The following is a 22,829-nucleotide window of genomic DNA, read 5'->3' as shown; positions in this document are numbered from 1 at the left end:
CAAGTTCCTTTTCAACTTTTACATTTGATGTTTTAAGGCCCCTTCTTGTCTTCTATATTCTCTCTTCTGTATTCTAAAGTTCCTTCCAACTCTGTCTTCCATGTTTCCATTTTTTTTCCATCCTTGGAGTATGGGAAGCCAATAGGTGCTTAGAAATCTATAGAGGTAAAATGTGCCAAATTTCACCTGACATTAGAGAAATAAGAAGAAATCAGAAAGTGAAAAAATTGAATTTCCCAGGAAATAGAGCTGGCTTCTAAGGTCACAACCAAATAACAAAGTTTATGATATAAAATAGAGACAACTCTTCATTATCCACAAGTGGGTTATCTGAAGAGCAATGGGAGAATGGGTGGGTGAGAACAATTTTTTCCATAGCCATGAAAGTATTGAAGCTATGAAATGCTATGGACTTGGTCAGACATCAAAGAGGTCAAGGTCACCCCAGTGGGTCAGTCATCCTGCCTTTTGTTCTGCTGGAGAAGAGAATGAGGCTCCTGATTTTGTGTAATTCTGCCTCCCTTAAATCCAATTTATATACAAGTCAAGATGTCAATAGTGATACCATTGATGCTCTTCAGAAACAAAGGACAATGAAGCAGCTAGATAGTGCAGTGGATAGAGCACCCACTCAGGAGGACCTGAGTTCAAATCTTGCCTCAGATACTTAAGGGTTACTAGCTGTGTGACACTGGGCAAGTCACTTAAGCCCAATTGTTTTGCCAAAAAGAAAGAAAGAAAGAGAGATGAGAGAGAAGAGAGAGAGGAAGGGAGGGAGGGAGAAAGGAAGGAAGGAAGGGAGGGAAGGAGGAAGGAAGAAGGAAGGAAGGAAGGAAAGAAGGAAGAAAGGAAGGAAGGAAGGAAGGAAGGAAGGAAGGAAGGAAGGAAGGAAGGAAGGAAGGAAGGAAGGAGGAAGTTAAGGAAGGGAGAGAGGAAAGAAGGAAGTTCAGGTCTCCTATCTCCCCCTCCAAAGATAGATGTTTCTGGCCCCCTTTTGGCCAGTCAAATCCCAGGGTCATCAGCAGAGGATGCAAACTCATTTTAATATCTGCCTAAGCAAACTGTCCTTAGGAAAGTCAATTTTATTATGATATCATTCTAATCAGTCTCCTCTGCCCCTCCAGCTCAACTTGCCCATGCTGCCAAGGTTATCTATCTGATCATCACTCCAATCACATCCCTCTTTTGCCCCCGACCTTTGAATGGTTCTCCAGGGCCAAACTGCCAAAAACAGGGCGCAGCCTTTGCAGTCTTCTCTCCTACTGTATGTACTGCTCTTCAGCTTGTACCTACTACTTGCCATCTCCTTGACAAGCTCACACTTTCCCCCCTTCCATGTTTTTACTCACACTGTTCTACTTATGCCCTTTTTTACCCTGAGGAAATTGGGGTTAAGTGACTTGCCCAGGGTCACGCAGCTAGAAAGTGCTAAGTTTCTGAGACCAGATTTGAACTCAGGTCCTCCTGACTTCAAGGCTGGTGTTCTATTCACTGAACTACCTAGCTGCCCCTGCCCTTTTCTGTATTTCTGTAATTCTCTACCATTATCCAAGGCTTTGCTCCAATTCTACCTCTTCCAGGAAGTCCACCCTGTTTTGCCCAGACAGTTATATCTCCCTCATCTAATTTTACAATACTTTTTTTATACTTTTCAAGCATGCCATAATATAATTTATACAATTTTTATTTTTGTACATGACTTTTCTCTCCCTAGTAGACTATAAGCTCTGAGACTTACTGATTTCTGTATGGCCCTCTTGGTAGCCAGCACAGCATCTTTCAAATAAATACTAGGAATGTTGAATAATATAACCCACTATCCAACAGAAAGAAATCATTTTATGTTATCCTCTCCATAGAACTGAATGTTACTAATGGGGTGAGCATAGCCCCGTGATGAGCTCATCTGTGGTGAGGATTTTTTAAAAGATTTCAATGTTACTTAACTGGGGTTCCCTTTGAAGGGACATCAGAACAAGGCTTTGAACAACAGATAGTAAGTCAACAGACAGAGAGAGGAAAGTGGGAAGAATATCATGAATAAAAAGCATGGCAGCAGGAAAAAGGGAGACCCACCCAGGAGAGAAAACCCAGGTGAGATTAACCATGTTGGTGAAAGACTTTGTAGACCTCAGATCACTCACTGTCCATTTCACATGGGATTAAGCCATATGGACAAGACAAGGACTGGGTTGGGCTATAGTGTTGATAATTATAAGTGGTAATAATAATGGTAGCTCATCTTTCTATATAGTCAGAAAGTCAACAAGCATTTGTTAACTACCTACTGTGTAATGGGCACTCTATTAAGTCATGGCAACAAGAGGAAAGCAAAAATATGGTCCCTGACTCAAGGAGCTCACGGTCTAGTGGGGGAGGCAACATACAAAGAACTTTGTAGATGATAAGATATACACAGTATAAATGGAAGGTCATCTCAGAGAAGACAACTCAGTCACATTGAAATGGATGACTTTTCTAGTTCTCTGGCTGACTCCCCTCCTCTGGTTGCTCGATTTCTCTCTACCTATGCCTTTGCTTCCCTAATTCTTTTCCTTCCTTCAACCACCACTTTCTTAACTTAGCAGAGGAAGAAACTAATGCAGAATTTAAATGAATTTCTAACATTTAGACTTAACTATTTCCTCTGTAACCTTCCTTGGAGCTAGCTAACATAAGCAGCATTGCTGTTACTTTTCAGAGGAGGGAGCTAAGATTCACAGTGGTATGGCAAAATTGCAGAGCCATATCTAGAACTCTGGGCTCTGTTTCCCAGATGAGTGTTCTGTCACAGAATGATGTCTAGTTTCTATTCCCGCTCTAGAGCAAAAATAAAAAGCATGGGTTCCATTCTTCCCTCCTCGGGCTAGGACTGTCAAAAGCCAGGAAGTAAGCTGTGCAGAGTACACTGAGCCTAGGAGAAAGTTTGGGGAAATTAGGTCTGGGTAAGGGTTTTGCCCCCAGGGCTCTGGACAGTTATCAGATAGATGCTAGAATGGTCTCTGACTCCAGGAGAGGAATTTGGGAAAAAGCTGGATGGACTTGCATTGCCAAGTGGACAAAATTTTAATCAATTGGGAAGGACAAGGGCAATCAGGCGCTTAGCCATTTGGACTTAGTGTCTGTTGTGTGCATAGCCCCAATTTAATAAGGTCAGCTCTATATGGAGGAAAAACTGCATGAGCTATGATTTGAGGGAGGATGGAAAATTCCTTAGTCCCCAAATCTCCCCTATCAAGTCTAAATTTCTGCCATAGAGCTTTGTGTCTTTGGGTTCAGGCAACTGAATCTCCAAAAAACTCCCAGTTTAGAAAACAAGTATCCTGAGTCAAGTTAAGAGGTCACCATTAACATCCAGAGTTCAAGATAATTTGCCAGCTGAGAAGATCAGAGTTCTAAAACTAAAAGGAACCTCAGAAGCCACTTTGTTCAAACCTTCATTTTTACAGATGAGGAAACTGAGGCCCAGGGAAGTGAACGCTTTTGTCCAATGTCACACAGTGGCTAGGCATCAAAGATGAGATTTGAATCCAGACTTGAATTTGGACTACAGAGCTACGGCTTTTTCTACTGTGCCCCCTATTTAAACCAGTCTCCATGAAAAACAGAGCTAAGGGTTCTGAGGAAATTAATAGAAAAGGACATGACTAAGAGGAGAATTCTTAAAGATGCCTTACCTGTGACAGGTGAGCTCTAGTGAGATTGTAGAAGGTGAGAGTGTGGTTTGATCCCTTAATGATGCACTTAAATTTAAATTTATTATAGCTTGTTATAATTATGCACACACAACCCTATTCTATAAAATCTAGTGGCTCCCTATTATCCCCAGGAACAACTGCAAAATTCTCTGTTTGGTATTCAAAGCCCTTTATAACCTAAACCCCTGTTACCATTCCAATCTTCTTTTTATTCCTTACTCTCCAATACTTACTCTTCTATCCAGTGGCACTTCCTTCTGAATATTACAAGTCTAGGACCCTCCATCTCTCAATTCTAGACATTCCTTTTGGCTGGCCCCCATACCTGAAATGCTTTCCCTCTTCATCTTGGACTACTGACTTCCCTGGCTTTCTTTAAATCCCACCTTCTATAGGAAGGTATCCCCAATCCTTCTTAATTCCAGTGCTTTCCTTCTATTTATTATTTCTTTTTTTATCCTGGATACAAGTTTCTTTGTATATATTTGCACATTGTCTCCCCCATTAGATTGTAAGCTCTGTGAGGGCAGGGGTTGACTTTTGCCTCCTTTAAAAAAAAAAGAGCTTTTTATTATCAAAATATATGCAAAGATAGTTTTCAACATTCACCCTTGCAAAACCTTGTTTCCCCAATTTTTCTTCCTCCCTTCCCTCTACTCCTCCCCTAGACAGCAAGTAATCCAATATATGTTAAACATGTACAATTCTTCTATGCATATTTCTACCCTTATCATGCTACATGAGAAAATGGGTTAAACAAGGGGGAAAAAATGTGAAACAAAACAAAAAGTAAGCAAACAACAACAAAAAAGTAAAAATACTATGTTATGATCCATATTCAGGGCCAACAATCCTCTTTCTGGGTTTTTGCCTTTTTTTAATATTCCCAGCACTTAGCACAGTTCCTGGAAAATAATAGGAACTTAATAAATGTTTATTGATTACTATGTATACAAATAATTATATTATCTAATACATAACATAATGCCATAATTATATATAATATAGTTATGTATCTATAGAGAGAGATATATGTATATGTGTATATGTATTGCCTATATAAGTTTGTAAGTGGCTTGAGCATTGTGACTAGATCTTTTTTGTTTGTTTGATTTTGTTTCCCCAGTGCTACAGAAAGGATAATAATCTTAATAATCTTTGTTAAACCACACTGATGTTAATTAGAACTTTAGTAATTGAGGATGGTGGAGGCAGGATGGGAGGATGTGGAGTGGGGGACAGAATCAAAAAGGAATCCTAGATTCCAGAAGACCCAGGATGAAGTATGCAATCCACTTCCTGACAGAGAGGTGATGCAAAGATGCAAAATGAGACACACATTTTTGGACATGACAATGTGGGAATTTGTTTTGCTTGACTATGCATATTTTTTAAGAGAGTCTTGTTCCTTTCTCTTTCTAATGGGAGGGGGAAGGTGGGAGGACAAGAAAGTAAAAGCTTGTTAGCATTTAAATGTAATTGAGAATGTAATTAAAATGTAATTGGGAAGGAATAAAGGAATGTCAAAGCTGGAAGTCAGTTCTTTTACAGATGGAGAAACTGAGTTCTAAGCAATAATAATAAGAGTTAAAAGAAAGAAAATAGCACATATTTCTCACATATTCCTTTAAGGTACTTTCCTCTCAACAATCTTGGAAGTTGGTAGGATTAGTATTCTTATCCTAAGTCTACACAAAAGGAAACAGAGTCTGAGTAGTAAAGTTTTGACATTAAATCACCCAATGCCAAATCCAGTGTTCTTTATGCTATGCCAGATTTACTAGATTGAGAGATTTCTGGAGAGTCAGTTCTACTCCTGGACTTGCGATTAAGTCATAGCATGATGAATCAATAAACCAATAAATATTTATTAAATGCTTACTGTATGCTTGACACTGTAGTAAGGCACCAGTGTTGGGCAAGTCATCTCACCTCCCCAGACCTGTTTCTTATTCAGTAAGATGTGGGGATTGGCCTAGATGATCTTTATATTTCCTTTCCAAATCATGCTATGATTCTATCATTTGTCTTTTGAGTGGGCAGTAAAACGCTAAGTAGTGGTGGGGGGAGGAAATGAGATTTGGGGTATGGAGGGTCTCAAATTGCATCTTTCTGTGTTACACAGGCCTTCAGTTTGAGCTATTGAATTTCCTACAGGCTGAGCTGTGTCTTCCCCTATCCATGGCCTTTTTCTTGATGGGGAGCAGATGCACAGATGGTCTCATTCACTCCCCATGTGGACTGGAAGGACTCTGGGCCCAGACCTCTCCAAGGGGAATTCTCCCGGAGAAGAGACTTGCACGAGCAAGCCCGTGGTCCAGGCTGAGGCTCTGCCGGGCTGTTTCCATTAGGGTAATAATGTGTTCCCGAGTTTGGTTTCAAGGACTCTTTCCAATGCTTTGGGAGGGGTGATGGCTTTCAGATGAGTTTAGAGCTGTTTTTTAACCTTACATGACTCCCATCGGGGCAGGGAGAGATCGTAAGACATTTGCAAGGCCAGTGTTTTGCTTCTCTTCTCCGTGCAGAAGGCCACGCCACAGACCATGGATAGGGATATATTAGTCTCACTTGGGGCCTTTTCTCAACAACAGATTTTGCTAAGGTCAGAGGTAGAGTCTACAGAGTCTAGGGTGGCAAGCCTGTTCCACAGATTCTCATTCCTAGTGCTGAAAGAGACCTTTGAACATGGAATGTCAGAGAGGGAAGAGAGCTTAAAGCATCCAACAGAGAATATCTGAGCTGGGAGGAACAATGAAATATATAATATCCAAGCTGGGAGGGGCCCTTGGAGGTCCTCTCGTCAAATTGCTTCATTTTATATTGGAGGAAATGATTTGTCTGGGATCACACAGCTAGTTAGTGACAGAATCTAGCTTGAAATCCAATCTGTTTTCTAATATAGGGCTCACTTCACATGGGGAATCTATAGCAAGAATATGTGCTGCCTCCCCTGTAATTCTGATCTTCTCTGATCTGGAAATCATTTTGAAGTAGACCTCAATGGTGGTCTAAGGGCAGTAGAGAAGGAAGGCCCACTCACCCAGTCTCAAATCTCTTGGATATTACTGGAAATTCCCATCTTCATATCACAGGAACTCTGCTTTGTCTTCTGTCCATGGCCTTCTATTTCTAGCTATCTCTGCTACAGACCTTTATGCATTCTGCCTTCTATTATAGTTCTCCATGGTGCTATCTTATCTCCTAAGTAGAAGGACTAATGGATTTGGAGTCCCATACCTGTATGTAGAGTCTGGCTCTGCTCCTCAGTACTTGTGACTAGAGAACCCTAATTACCTCTCCTCTGTGGGCCTCGAGTTTCTCCTCTATAAAATAAAACGATTGAACTAGATAACTTCAAATGATCTTCTACCTCTAAATCTATTGTCTACTAGAATGTAAGTTCTATAAGGGCAACTACTTTTACTTTACCTATATCTCCAAACCTCTTAACTCTTATCTGTGAAGGAGAGGGCTTTGAATACAGCAGTCTGTTAATAAATGTTGATAGTGAAAAAAACAAAAAAAGCCAAAAAATGTCTGGCTTTCCACTGACTGACTCTATATCCATGAGCCTCTGGACCTCACTTTTCTCCTGTATAAAATCAGAGGGGAAGAATGAATGATCTCAGAGGTTTTTCCAGTCCTGATAGTTTTAAGTTTATGTTACAGGCTAAAATGACTCAATGTGAATTAATACATTAGAGCTGGTTGCCTTCTGGCATCAAACTGAGAAAAGCAGTTAAAGGGATTGGATTTTGAGATAATTTAAGTAAACTAACATTGAAGAAACATGACTTTGAGGTTTGGAGGAGGACCCTCTCATTGAGAGAACAGGAATATGAAGTTGATTAAGGATCCAACACTGAAAGGATAGAGCTAGAAGACTTTGGGGTAGTTTAGGGGCCTGGCACTAAGGAAATAAGGGATTCAGGAGATTCAGTGGTGAGGATGCGTTGGGCAGAATTGCCTCTGTGGTGAAGAGGCCTGGATGGTACTGCTGCCATGTGTTCCATTTGTTCCCATGGTTAGAGAGCTTGATCTAAGGGAGTCCTTAGGACATTATAGGAAAAGAAACAAGTCAACTCACCTCTGAGGGCTTTTAGATATCAAGAAAGGTTAGTGCTTAGAAGTCAGGGAGTCCCAGGAAGGAGTCCACAAGTATAAGAAGAGGAACAGAAGAGGCCTTAGTCACCATATCTTCACTGGAACTTCCATCAGTGTGGTAGCTGATCTGAATGCCATATTCATCCTCACTGAAAGCATTTAACAACATGGCTAAAAACATCATGCTAATAAAACATAAGAGTAAGCACACTATTTTGTTTCACTCAATGTTGAGGTAACTCTAATAACCTGAAATATAACTAGGGATAAATGCAACATCTCACATTTGAATTTTAAAAATAGCTTCATAAGAACAAGATAGAGGAGGTATAGCTAGACTAAAATTCAACTGAAAAATATCTGTGAATCTTAGAGGACTATGTTCAGTGTGAACCAAGAAGTGGCAATGACAATCAAAAAAAGCAAAAAAAAAAAAAAGTCTTTGACTACATTAAGAAAGGAAGAGCCTTCAGAATAAGGAGTCAGGTACTGCTTTATTGGTCCTGGTCAAATCCTATCTGAAGCATTATGGTCAGTTTTGACTCTACATCTCCCACTCTCACACCACTGCATTTTAAAGATATTGATAGGCTATGAGAAGAGGATGGGGAAAAGATGGGAAGGATCTTGCCATAGGAGGCAAAGACTGGTTGAGCAAATAGGATAAGCCTGAAGAAATGCAAATTTATTGGGAATATGATAGTTGTCTTGAAATAATAATGTGACATTTATCTCATATTTTAAAGTTTTCAAAATGATTTACATTTATCTCATTTGGTCCTCACATCAACCCTGTAAGATTGAAGCTTCTTATTACCCACATTTTATAGTGAATTTCAGAGGTGTTAAGTGATTTATCCATGGCCACAATGCCAGTATCACAATGCCAGATTTGAATGCTGATATTCCTGACTTCCCATCTAACATACTCTCTGCTATACCATGCTGTCATATTTAAAGAGCTGTCATGTAAAAGAGAAGTTATATCTGATTTGCTTGGTCCCAGAGAGAATAACCATTATCATCAGGAAGAAGTATCACCGAGACAGATTTGGGCCAGACATAAAAATGTCCCCCAAATTAGAGAGAGCCAAAGAAGAATGAACTCCGTCACTCAAACTTTTTCAGAGGCAAATTGGATGCTGATTCATTGGGTTTTATTGAAGAGAGAGGATGCTAGTTGAGGTCCAGGTTGAACACGATGGCCTCTTAGGTCCCTTTCCAATTGTGAGATTCCTTCTTTACCCCCTATTAACATCTTTCTTTCCCTCTTGGTTTAACTTGCTTTTTTCTGCAGTTTTTTTTTTTCTTTTTTATCAATAGTATTTTGTTTTTTCAAATACATGAAAAGATACTTTTCAACTTTCATCTTGGCAAACTTTGTGTTCCAAATTTTCCTCCCACCCTCCTCCTCCACTCCCCAGGACAGCAAGCAATTCAATATAGGTTAAACATATGTGTAATCTTTTCTTATCTTCTCTATTTACCCTTACACCTTCCAGGTCTCTCCTTCCTAGAACTTTTTTTCTATCTTTCTTTTACTTCTATCAAATTCTTTTCAATTTATCATGATGAGAGTTAACATTTACATAATAAAATGCCACAAGGTTTGCAAAATGTTGACATGTTATCTCATTTGATCTTCACAATAATTGGTGAGGCAAGTATGTTTATTGTCCTCATTTTAAAGACTAGAAAACTGGGGCCGAGGTTACTAAAATTCATACTGCTACTAAATGTCGAAAGGAGGAATCCAATTAAAGTTTTCTTGACTTCAAGCCACTTCCACTTACAGGTATACATGTCCCATAAGGTCTAGCAGATGGTAAGCAGTTTGAGGACAAGCATTGTAATGTTTTTAGTTTTTATGTCCATGTAATCAGATCCTAAACATGAATAAATGGTGAATTGAACTGAAGTTGATTTCAGATCAACAATTATTCTTAATCACATAGTGGATGCTAAGTCCTCGATGATGAGAGCTCTATAAAGTTTACCTTGCTCTTTAGGGAGATAGGGCACAAATACAGATAGCTATACCATGATACATTGTAAATAGAGCACAATACATGTTGTTACTGTTGCTGTTTGTCCTTCAGTCTGGAAGAAGATCATGAAGTCAGGAAGGAGATGCCATCAAGTGAATTGGATTTAAGTGAAGGAGAGGTACAAAGTTACCAGCCTCACTTTCAGAGGCTAGATATAGATCAGGACAATTGGAGACAGCCCTGATTTTTTTTTTCCCAAGATCTTTAATTGTTCTCAGTTTGACCGAAGTAAAATCCATTCATTGTTGAAGGATAGGTAAGAAATCAGTCTGAGAAGGGAAGAGCCTCTGGGTTTCTGGCCACAACAAAAACAATTGTTATTTACATTCACTCTAAGCCAATCAGGACCCAAACAAGGACCAAGGTGGGTTAGTCCTGAGACCTATGGTCGGCCAATCGATGAGAGCCCTAACGAAGCAAAAACAAAACACTATAGATAGGAAGTGAGAGGAAAAGAGTCAGGACAGATTGAAAAGAAGCTTGAGAGAACTTCATTAGAAAGTCACCCTGATTTCCAGCCATGTGAAAGTCTGGGGCTTGTTAGACTGGGAAAAGCCACAAGTTAGTCTACAAGCCTCCAGTACAATCTTGGAAATGGACCCTAGGGCTGTCTCACCAGGCAACTGGGATGGGGGATGATCTCAGAGTCACAGACTATAGGAAGTCAGAATTGGAAGCTGTCCAAGAACATAGAATGTCAGAGCTAGAAATCATCAGTTTATATGTTGTCTAGTCCTACTTTCTTTATTTTATAGAGGACAAAACTGAGGCAGAAAGAAGGGAAGAACACCTTAGTTGAGGCAAGAGATCATGAGTCCAGAGTGCCTTTCCCAACACATGGTGACAGGTAAGGAATAACTAGTGCAGCTAAATGGTACGTGAATAGAGTACCAGACCTGGATGCAGGAAGACTCATCTTCCTGAGATCGACCTCAGATACTCACTAGCTGAGTGACACTGGGCAAGTCACTTCACTCAGTTTGCCTCAGTTTCCTCATCTGTAAAATAAGCTGGAGAAGGATATGGGAAAACCACTCCAGTATCTTTGCCAAAAACAAAACAAAACAAAACAAAACCTAAATGGGGACATTAAAAGCCCCAGACATGACTGGAAAATGACTTAATAAAAGCAATGATTAGTTACTTAACGTTTCCATATGTGGTGCTATAGCATGCTCAGCCCTGTGGCATATATATAGAGAGAGAGAGGCCTCACCTCTAGGAGCTTATAACATAAGTGCATCAATAAGACATTGGACCTCTTTTCTGCCCACTATCTTTACTAGGCCATTCCCCTTTTTGAAAGCCATTAATGACTTCCAAGTATCTTAAGGATGATTTCAGCACATAAGCCTGGCCACAGGCTGTCCTCATTGCCCCTTTCTCCCCCCAAACATGATCCCTTTTCTTGAGTCATCCTAGTTTCCACAATGTCTTCCAAGCTCGCTTTGTCTTTCCAGATTCCTCATCCTTGCACCCAGAATCTCCTCCCAAATCCACCTCTGTGTATCTGAATTGCTGTTTGTTTTTCATTCTCAAAGAATGCCATGACATCAGGAAGGGGATGCCATGAGATGCAAATGAGTTTAAGTGAGGGAGGCTGGGCAGGATCCCTTGCCTCATTTCTCCCTCCAGAGCCATCTGGGTCTAGTGGCCAGATATAGACCAGGACGACTGGAGATGGTCAGGGAAGCAGTGGGAGACCTTGGCCTTTTTAAGCTAAGGTCTTCAACAGGTCTCAATTTGACTGAGGCCACACACATTCAGTGATTAAGGCTAGGTAGTGATTGAGGCAAAGAATCTCCTCTTTCACCTAGTTAGAAAAAAAATCTAAATAAATAAATCTTCCAAGGCCCTTCTCAGGCCTGCCCTCCATTCCTTCAGCCCACAGTGACCTCTCCACCTTCTGAAGTCCTGTAGCCCTTGCCATTCTGTACTGTCTAATTTACACTTAAATGTTAGCTTGTACTAGTTGATGTTTTTCTTTTCATGTGTCAATGTTAGTTCAATGCATATTTATTGGGGGGCCTACAAGGTCATATGTTTGAGCCTGAGAGGAAGCAGATAGATTAGTCAGGATCTTCATGCCCACTTGGAATTTAATCTCCTTTAGAAGAGTAAGCTCAGAGGATTTAGATCTGAAAGAGACATTTAGAGAGAATTTAGTTCAAGCTTCCATTTTAAAGAGGAAAAATGCAGATACAGAGAATAATTGATTTTCCCAAAGACAAATATGTAGCCAGTAGCAAATCTGGAATCTGAATCACATTTCTCTAGATTCTAAATCTAATCTTTCCACTATATTGTTGTTGGTTTTTAGTCATGTCCACCTCTCAGTGACTCCTTTTGGGGTTTTCTTGGCAAAGATACTGGAGAGGTTTGCCATTTCTTTCTGCAGTTCATTTGACAAATGAAGGAACTGAGGCAGACAGGGTGAAGTGGTTTGCCCAGCCCAAGGTCACACAGCTAGTAAGTGTCTATCACCAGATTTGGACAAGAAGATGAGTCTTCCTGATTTCAGGCCTGGTGCTCTAATCACCAGGTGGCCTGGTGCCATTTTTTCAATACAAATTGCCCTTTTTTCAATACAAATATTTTATTACTGTATAACAATGTGATATGAAAACTTTATATTTCCAAAGATGCAAAGATGAATATCCCACAAAAGACAATGGAATAGAAACCTGCTTGGTCCAGATGATCAAGCGGCAAATTATAACCAATAAGGGGTTCTGCAGACAGGCGTAATGAGTGTCATCAAGGAATTGTTAAGAGAAAATGGACTAGAATAAGAGATGATAAGTTGGCAGTCAGAGGACTCCATGGGTACCCTCTCAATGTTGGGAGAAATTGAGGAAGGCTTTCCTTAAGAGGATGAAAGTCACACAGGATGGACAGGTATAGATAGATCACTGCCAGAAGGAACTCCCATACTGATGAGATCACAGATCCATGAGAGCATATATGTGTGCAGAAATGTTACCTGTTAGTACAATATCAATCTCTAGCATCCCTCTCCTCAGGGTTGTTCACATTCACAACCTAGCCTTTAATCATGGAAAGAAAGTCTTAGGAAAGTGTCAGCAATTTAGGTACTAACTTGGGCTGCACTAAAAACATTCTAAATTGCAGGAATAAATGGTGCAAAGTCTATCTATATATTAGTTTGTATCATCAGATCTTAGGCAGAAAAATCCATCCAGAAGCCTACAATGAGCTGTGATGAAAAGAGTTTTAAACTGGGCGTCAGGATACCTGGGTTCTGCTGCACTAATTCTCATTCTGTACCCTTAGTTATGCAATTCACTCTATCTGGGCCTCAGTGTCCCAACCTGAAAAATGAGAGGATTAGATGATGTCTGAGCCTCCTCCCTTATTGCATTTCCTCCAGATTAGTTTTGAATGATCTGATAGAACATGGAGACTGATAGCCCTGCCTCTCAACTAAGAAGGGCTGGGAATGATTAATGTGGAGATGGTTTAGAGATTATACTGTGAATTTTATTAAAGAAAGGACCCTGTTATAAGCATTTTATGTTCCTTCTTTCCTATTTGGAACTGGGAGAGAGGTAGAAGAATTTTTTCCTTAACAAAGGAGGCTCTAAACTTGAGGAAGAATATTAACAGGAAATGAACAGGGGCAGTGAATGGAAGATATAAAAGAGAGTCTGTAAACATGGAGAAATCAGATAACAGACCATGCATATTGTGCTCTGTTCTGTACCCTTGTCCCTTCTTTCTATCTATTTTCTTTATTTGGTAGCCTCATAAGCTTTCAGAGATTTAACTATCATCTCTATGTTTGTTGATGTTATTGTTTAATTATTTCAGTCATGTCAGACTCCTCATGTCCCCATTTTGGGTTTTCTTGGCAAAGGCACCAGAACAGTTTGCCATTTCTTTTTCCAGTTCATTTTACAATTGAAGCAAACAGGGTTAAGTGACCTTTCCAGGCTCAGAAGTATCTGAAGCCATAATTGAACTATGGAAGATGTCTTCCTGATGCCAGGGCCTGGATGCTCTAGGAACCATCTAGCTACCTGGTATGGCAATTACCAATCCATTTTACAGATTAAAAAGTTGTCATTTGCTCATTATCACTATGTAGAAACTAGTGTCCTAGAAGTCCTGGATTAAACCTCCTTTGAATGGAATCCCAAGTTACTAATACCCTCACCTATTCCCCATCCCTTCTGGGTTAGGATGAGGTTGAAAGGAATCAAGATAAAAAGTATTAGGGATTCCAACATTCTGTGTCTGACCATCACACAGTAGGACTACCTCTCTCCCAACCTGATTGATATAAATCTTTACGTAGGTCTGTTACCCAGCTTACCATCGCCATACCACCCATACACTGCCAGACCCCCGCAAGCTTCCCCCTGAGTCCAGAAGTCTTTCCTCTTGGGGATACACTGTTTGTTTAGTATTTAAATGTTCTAATACTTTCAACAGTGCCTTGCCTCCCTATTTAGACTATAAATTCAAGATGGACCATGGACTACTGATGTTTTCCTCTCTACAAATCAATCATACAGAGCATAAGACTTAGAACATAGGAAGTAGTAAGTAGATGCTTGCACATAGACTAATCTGACATTCAAAACAGCAGAAATTCCAGTTCCAGTGTGCATCCAACTTGCTATGTGACCCTAGACAAGTGACTTTCCCTCTTGGAGCATTTTTCCCCATTAATTTTCTAACTGATCTTTAGAATCCATTTGAATCCCACAACAAATTAGGAATCTATAACAATTTAGGTACCAGCCCCATTTTGGGGAAAAAAAGAGAGATAACTTTCAGGAGGGCCAAGGGAGAAGAGAAATGGGCCAAGAAAAGACAGAAAGCTTGGAGGAGATTTCTGTTCACACTTACGATCTTTCTATTACCAAGAGATTGAAATGTGATATGGGGGGGAAAAAAGACTGGGCAGAGAGAACAGAGTGGATTATAGTAAATAATGTCATTGTTTCTCTCAGTGTTTAAACAATGGCCTATTTGGATGTTGCCCCAGAAATCTTTTTGCAATAAAAGTCCTAAAGGACTAGGATTCACCAGAACTGGAATTCAGTGGTTGATCTAAATTGATTTGTAGTGTAACCCCAGGCAAGTTAGTTTCCCTTGCTGGGCCTCTGTGTCCTCATCTGGAAAATGAGGGAGTTGAGCTAAGGTCTCTTCTGATTTCAGCATTCTGTACTATAATTATAATATCTCTACATGACTTGAAACTCATTGGAAGAAGGTACCCTGCAAACAAGGTATGTCAGCTCCCAGTCATTTGTACTAATTGAAAGGGAGCTGGGGGTGGATAATCCAAACATCATTTCTCTTTGGCTTGTAGAATGCATTGCCTGAATTTTTATAATAGCTGCATATTATTCTTTCCAATTATGTTTTGTTTAGGCATCTAATAAAATAAATTTCTACTGATAGAGCCCATACCAGGAGAAAACAGTGAGAAAGGGAGACAGAAAGTTGGTCTTGGATTCAGAGGACCTGGATTCAAATCCTACTTCACTTACTGTGTGACACCGGCAAGTCTGGTTGGGTATTAATATCCTCATTTGTAAAATGGGAGTATAGGATTTGATGACTTCTAAATCTCTGAGTCATAGCTTTGCCACTTACTTGATAGAAAACTTGAACTTTCTTCGTGATAGGTGGATAGATAGATAGATATCAAATAGTCTGAATATGTTTAAGTGTTTTATTCTGAAGTTTAAAACTATCCATTTATGGTATCATATAAAATATTAAACCATTTTCAAGACCAAACTCTGGAAAGGCAAGATTAAAAGATCATGGGAATTTGGCATCTGAAGTTCTGGCTTTAAGTCCTGCCTTTGTTACCTATTACTTGTGGGGACCTCGGGCAAGCTACTCCTCATCTCTAGATTTTATTTTTCTCATCTGCAAATTGAAGGAGTTAGATTAAAATGTTCTATAAGATCCATTCTGGTTTTAAATCATATTGTCTTACCAGCCTTGTGACTTGAACAAGTGTTTTGATGACTTTGGGTTTCAGTTTCTTCATCTGTAAAATTAATAAATTAGATTAAATGATCCCTAATGATCACTTTCATCTCTAAATTGATAAATCAGATAATCTTCCAGCTCAGATCTTCTATGTTAGAAGGTTCCTCCTCTCTTACAGTGTATATTTTGTGATTATCTTCCTACTGAGAGATAACTGTCATTTTTCTTGAGAGAGGGATTGTTTTATTTTTTGCATTATTATCCCCAGGACTGACCATAGCATATGTCACACAGTAGGTGTCTAATAAAAGCTTGCTGATTAACTCCTTTTCCTTTGGTTCCAATGACTTACCAGACCTCCAAAGAAAAAAGCTCCAAGTTTGCTTCTATTGGTTCTTCCTTCTGCTTTATTTTTTTCATTGCCCTCTAGAGAAAAATTTGGCAGTGCTCTGGTTCCCTTTTGCAGAATTTTGCTGCTATTATGTACCCACACAGCATTGGCACTCAATTGATCCCAGCCAACCTGTTACTAGCTGGCCAGGGACAAAGTCCCATAATCCTGACCTCAGCTTGGAGTGCTGAGACAGGGTGGAGGACACAGCTGGGTTCTTATCAAAAGCTGGTCCAGGAAAACCTAGGGGAGCTGAGTCTACTAACTGGGAAAGCCCAGGAATACAATTTAACCAGAGAGTTGGGGCTGGGATCAGAGATGAGCCGGAACGGAATCTGGGGTTGGGGAGTTTTCAGTTGCCAGAATGAGGTAATTGTTCACTCATCACTGCAGTAGATGTTGTTGGCGCCGCACTAAGTGAGCCTGTCTATAGACTTCTGAAAGTGGCATGTGGCTGCAGAGGCCCATGAGTCTGCTTACAGCCAACATTTACATGCATGGTGCTATGGGAGACAGAGAAAAATATAATGAGAGCAATTTGAATGTATGTAATATACTAAGGGTTACAAGGCACTCTACCCATAAGTTTGTGAGGCACAAGTATTGGATGGATGGATAAATAGATGGAGAGAGAAAGAAAGAGAGACAAAGACAGAAACAGTGAACAATAGAAAAATAAATAGGTGCAGATAAACAGAAAGATAGGTGTAGATAGACAAATGTAGCTGAATTGAACTATGTAGAGAGATAGATTGACAGTCAAATAGTGATAGATGAGAGAAAGATAGAGAAGAAAGAGATAGGGAAAAGAGAAGAAATATGGGGGAGAGGAGGAAGAGACAGTGACAGAGAGAAAGAGAGAGAGAGAGAGAAATAAATGTAGTTAAATTGAACTATGTAGATAGCAACAGGAAGTCAAATAGAGATAGATGAGAGATAGGAAGGAGGTAGGGGAAAGAGAAAGACAAGGGAAGGGAAAGAAGAGGTAGAAAGGGAGAGAGGGTCAAAGACAGAGACAAAGAGGTAGATGAGAAAGACAGAGACAGAGAGACAGAGCGAGAGAGAGACAAACAGAGACAGAGACAGGCACAGAGAGAAGCACTAAGTATTTACTATGTGCCAAACATTAGGGATACAAATACACGTGAACATGACTGTCACCACCTCAAGAAGCTTACATTCAAATGGAGAAAGACAACAGATAAAGAAAAGGGAGCTGGAAATACCAAAGGGTATTTGAGCAGGATTAAGGCTTCTGGTAAGAAAAGAGAGAAGTTCTGTGACAAAGTTGAGCTAGGAGTGAAATGAGAATGGCTAAGGGTCCTAAAGACATGGTGGTCTGGCCTAGAGAGTTACCAATCAAGAAAGTGGACCTCAAGGTAAGAGTTTTCTCCAGGGTGGAAAGACAGGAAAAATAAATTTGAAAGTGAGGCTCACAGATATCAAAATAACTTTCTCTAAGTCACCCACTTTTATTAAGGAAAAGAGTCCAAGTTAATTTTTTGAATTCCAAATGCCTTGCTCTATGTACTTTATTCACTACCTTAAGCTCCCACCACAAGACATAAACTAATGTGCCAGCCCTCAAGGAAATCCAATCGGGGAGAAATTGTTGTTATTCAGTTGCTTTCACTCCTTTCTGACTCTTTGATGTCCCATTTGGTTTGGGGTTTGTTTTTAAAGATACTAGTTTGCCATTTCCTTCCCCAGTTCATTTTATAGATAAAGAAACAGTAGATTAAGTGATTTGCCCAATGTCATATAGCTAGTAAGGAACAGAAAGGTGTCATGTGGAACAAAACTCTTCCTTTTTTCATGTCCTGGCCTACAGATCCCTTCTCAGATAAATGTAAATGCAGAAGCATTACAAAGAAAATAGTTCTTTTGAGAAACAATTATCAAAAGATTTGTTTTAATAAATTTACTTGTGATCTAGTTTATAGTAATTTGCAAAATCTGTCAGCATATTTCTTATGAGTCTGTGGAACTCAGGTTAAGAAACCATGATATTGAAGGTAACGTTTTAAGCTAAGACTTGAGGGAAACAAGAAATTCTAAGAGGTGGAAATGATATGTGAAATACAGTTAGTTGGAGTGTTCCAAATCGGCAGAGATTAGTCTGGATTGAGGTGGTCAGAGAAAGGCTTGGAAGGATGAGGAAATTATGAAATGAATTTGACTATCATCCTTTTGCTTTGTGCCATCCTGAGCATTCCCATACATCTCTGGATACACACAAGCAACCTATTCCTCTGGGCCCTCCTACCCCTAACTCACTGTGAGTCCAGATCAGCAGTACCCTGCTGGCAAGTCTCTCCTTTTCCCATGACCCACTCAGTACCACCTGGTTCTGATTTGCAACCAGCCTTGCTTCCCTATAGCCACAGCAGGCCCCGTTCCAAACATTCTTGGCTTTTTCTCTCCATGCTCTGAGGGTGGCAGATCAGGTTGGGGAAGCCGGGGGAGGAGTGTCTGTAATCTCTTAGAAAGAAAATGGGGTCTCTGCCTAATAGTCCATAATAGTCAAGGCCCTGCCTGATGGAATAGTGCTGACATAACCTGGCCTGCGTTAGGAGTTCATTTAGTTCTTGTAAGAATCACAGATTCTCTTTCTACAACAATAAGGGTTTCTTTTCATGTCTATCAGCTCTGGTAATGGCTGAGGGATTTGCCATCTGGTCCTGGAGTTCTAAGAATCCTCAGGAGTTATGGGCAATACCCCAACTTGCCTGTTCTGATAACTGAGAAGTGATTGACCATATTTGTCTGAAGCATCTCAAGCCAGCTTTGCTCTGGCATCAGAAAATTTAACAGATAGGGAGGGATGCCAAGGGGGAGAGGGGGGCAGGGAGGGGAAGGGTATCATCCTCCCTTTTCCACTTCTTCTTCCTCTGTCCTTCCTCCATCCTCACACCAACTATCACCATCTTGACAAGAAATAAGTCACAGCTAAATTGTGGGGTAAGGGACATTTGTCATAGTTTTTTTTAATTATTGATATCTTTTGTTTTTAAATCACTTATTTTATATATGTGTGTTTACACACACAATTAGGGAGGGAAGGGGAAAATATATATATATATATATATATATTTATATGTTTTTTATTATATATATATATATATATATATATATATATATATATATATTTTCCTCCTCCTTCCCGAACCAGAGAGCCATTCCCTCCAACAAAAGAGAGATAATAAGTAGTTTATAAAACCAACCAACACATCAGTAGAGTCTGACAGTATATTTAATATTACATAGCCACAATGGCTCACTTCTGCAATGAAGAGGAAATGTTTTCTGATCCTTTCTTTGGGACAATGCTTGATCGTTATGACTAGATAGTGTGCAGCTTCAGGTTTGTTTTCCCCTTTGCATTTACATTGTTATAGTCATTATTTAAGTTGCTTTTCTGGTTCTGAATGCCTTACTCTGTCCTAGTTCATATAAGTCTTATTCTTTTCTAAATGCTTTGTCTTCATTGTTTCTTATAACACAATAATAATCCATTATATTTATGGGGCACATTTCGTTTAACTATCTCTCAATAGATGGGCATATCATAGAATTTTAGAATTGGAAGAACCTTAAAGACAGTGCAAAAGATACAATCAAATGCCTGGAGAGAAGGAATCGCCTTGCCCAGCCTCCTCTTTTGAAATAACAGCAATTTTCATTTCCAAAGTGGTACAACATGACTTGCAAACTACCTCCCTCCCCAGTTTGTTTGTTTTTTACAGCAAACTCATGGGACCGGAATGCAAGGATTACTACTCTCCTTATTTGATACGTCAGGAAATTGAAGTTCAGACAGGTAGGGAGAATTCTTCCCTTATTAAGAGGCAGAGGTCGAATTCTAACCCAGGTCTAGGTTTAGTGCCAGGTCATGGAAAGGAGTCGAGTTGGACACAAACTAGGGTAGCCATAGTCATCCCTCAACTTGAGAAATACCAAAAGGCTTCTCTCCAACCAAAAATATACCTTTCCATGTACATGCACACACACATATACAGCCCCCCATAGGGCCTGAGGCCTCATGAGTGTGCTGGAGCCAGCTCAGACTTGCTCTGGAGAACTCGACTGGGAAATTTTCAAGGTGAGCACTTACACTTTGGAAACCAAACACTACAAATCAGAGCTTGATTGATTGTTTTTTGGTTTTTTTTTTTTGTTTGTTTGTTTGTTTGTTTGTTTGTTTGTTTATTGTTTAGACTTAAGAAAGTGATGGAGAAAATGTTAACAGTGCAGATAAAAGTGAAAAATTTCCATGTGTTTTCACATGGCTTTTCAAAGGCTTGTTATTAAACATTTACCTACCAGCACTCCCCAATTGCTCCATAATGGTTAAATTAGAACAGCATATTATTACTTTTAATTACTTCCTAATTGGCTTGCTTATTTCTCATCTCTACCTTCTCCAATCCATTTCCCCACAAGAGCTGCTATTATATTCCTAAAACACAGGCCTAATCATATTACCCACCTACTCAAGAAGCGTCAGTGACTCCTAAAATCTTTAGAATAAAAACCAAATTATTTTGTTTGGCATTTAAAACCTTTTGTAATCCAGTTCCAGGCGACTAGGTGGTAAAGTAAATGATAGTGCACTGGACTTGAAACCAGAAAGACTCATTTTCCTGGATTCTAATTTGACCTCAGACACTCACTAGTTGTATGGTCTTGAGCAGGTCACTTCACCCTGTTTGCCTCAGTTTCCTCATCTGTAAAATGAGCTGGAAAAGGAAATGGCAAACCACTCCAAAAAATAAACTAAAAACTAACCCAGACAGGACTGGAAAACAACTACAATAACAATAATCTGGCTCTAACCTACCTTTCTGTGCTTATTTCATATTACACACACCCACACCCACACATCACTCTGCATGCCCTACTTCCCACTCCATTTCCACCCCCTAAGAAGTCAATGCCATCTGAATTGCAAATGAGAAGTACCCAAAAGGAATGCCCTACAAAGTCTTGGGTTCTAAGCCACAGAAAGAACTGCAGGGGAAGAGAAATGACTTCTCATTACATTATTTTATTCATTCCACACAGATTTGTTAAATACAAATAATGAAACATTATTCCAGGTGCTACAAATTCAAACAGAAAAATCAAATAGTCCTTGTCCACAAGGAATTTATGTCAGGAATGAAGAGATGTATATACAAAGTACTATGGGGAGGAAGGAGCAGAAAAGACCTAGCTTTAGAGGTCTGACCCTCTGAAATTTGAAGGAAAGGAGGAATTCTAGAGAGAACTGAGGCTGGAGAGCATGCTGGGACTTGGGACAGTTTCTGCAAAGACCCAAAAGTAGAGGATGGCTTCTCACACACAAGGAATCATTCAAAAAAAAAAAGTTATTTTGGTGGGAGCAGAACCTGCATGAAATTGGTAGGGGTCATGGGATGGTGTATGAAGTAATCATGGAAAAACAAGACGGAGCCAGATTGTAAAGGTTTTTAATGCTAAGCAAAATAATTTCTTTTTTTCTAAAGGAATTAAGAATCACTGAAGCTCCATGTGGTTAGACGTGTATTTAGGAATATGGCAGCAGCTTTTGTGGAGGAATAGATAGGAAAAGAGAGCTGAGAAACAAACAATCAATAATAATAGCTGATGTTTATATATTGTTTTAAGATTTGCAAAGCCCTTTGCATCCATTATTTTATTTGATACAATAACTCTATGAAGCAAGTACTATGATTTCTCCCTTTTACAGATGAGAAAACCAAGGCAAGAAGTCTATGATCACATAGCCAGGATGTGTCTCAGGTTAGATTTGAAACTAGGACTTCCTGACTCCAAGGCCAGGTCTCTCTCCACTACGATACACAGGCTATGGTAACAGGACAGACAAGATGTGACAAGGGCCATGTAAAGGCTTCCCTTTACATGGGGATGTGAGGGATGTTGTGGAATCAGAATCTACAAGACTGGACATGCAAATGATGGGATGTGAGAGGTGGAACTGGGATGAGGGAATAAAGACTCTGGGATAACTATGATGTAGTGGACCTGGGTGTCTGGAAAGATGCTGATGCCATGGACAGAAACACCAACATTTTAAAAGGGGTAGATTTGGGGTGGGGGAGAGTAATGCATTCTGTTTAGGATATTTAGTTTCAGGTAGAAAAGTAAGGCACAGATGACCAAAAGAAAGTAGAAAAATCTTTTTTTTGTTGCTGTTTGCTTGCTTGTTTTTCTTTTGTTTTCACTTTTTTCTGGTCTGATTTTTCTTGTGCAGCATGACAAATACAGAGATATATATATATATATAGAAGAATTGTACTTATTTAACATATAGTGGATTACTTGCTGTCTAGGGGAAGGGGTGGGGGACAGAGAGAAAGAAAAATTTGGAATATAAGGTTTTTCAAGCGTGAATGTTAAAAACCAGCTTTGCATGTATTTTGAAAATAAAAAACTTATTTTAAAAAATAACTATAATAAACTCATTACATGTTTAAAAAAAATTTTTTTTTATTCTTTTTTTTTTTTTTTAATAGCCTTTTATTTACAGGATATATACATGGGTAACTTTACAGCATTAACAATTGCCAAACCTCTTGTTCCAATTTTTCACCTCTTACCCCCACCCCT

This window comes from Sarcophilus harrisii, chromosome 2, assembly GCF_902635505.1.
Source record: "Sarcophilus harrisii chromosome 2, mSarHar1.11, whole genome shotgun sequence".
Lineage (NCBI taxonomy): Eukaryota > Metazoa > Chordata > Mammalia > Dasyuromorphia > Dasyuridae > Sarcophilus > Sarcophilus harrisii.
This window is presented reverse-complemented; position numbering follows the sequence as displayed.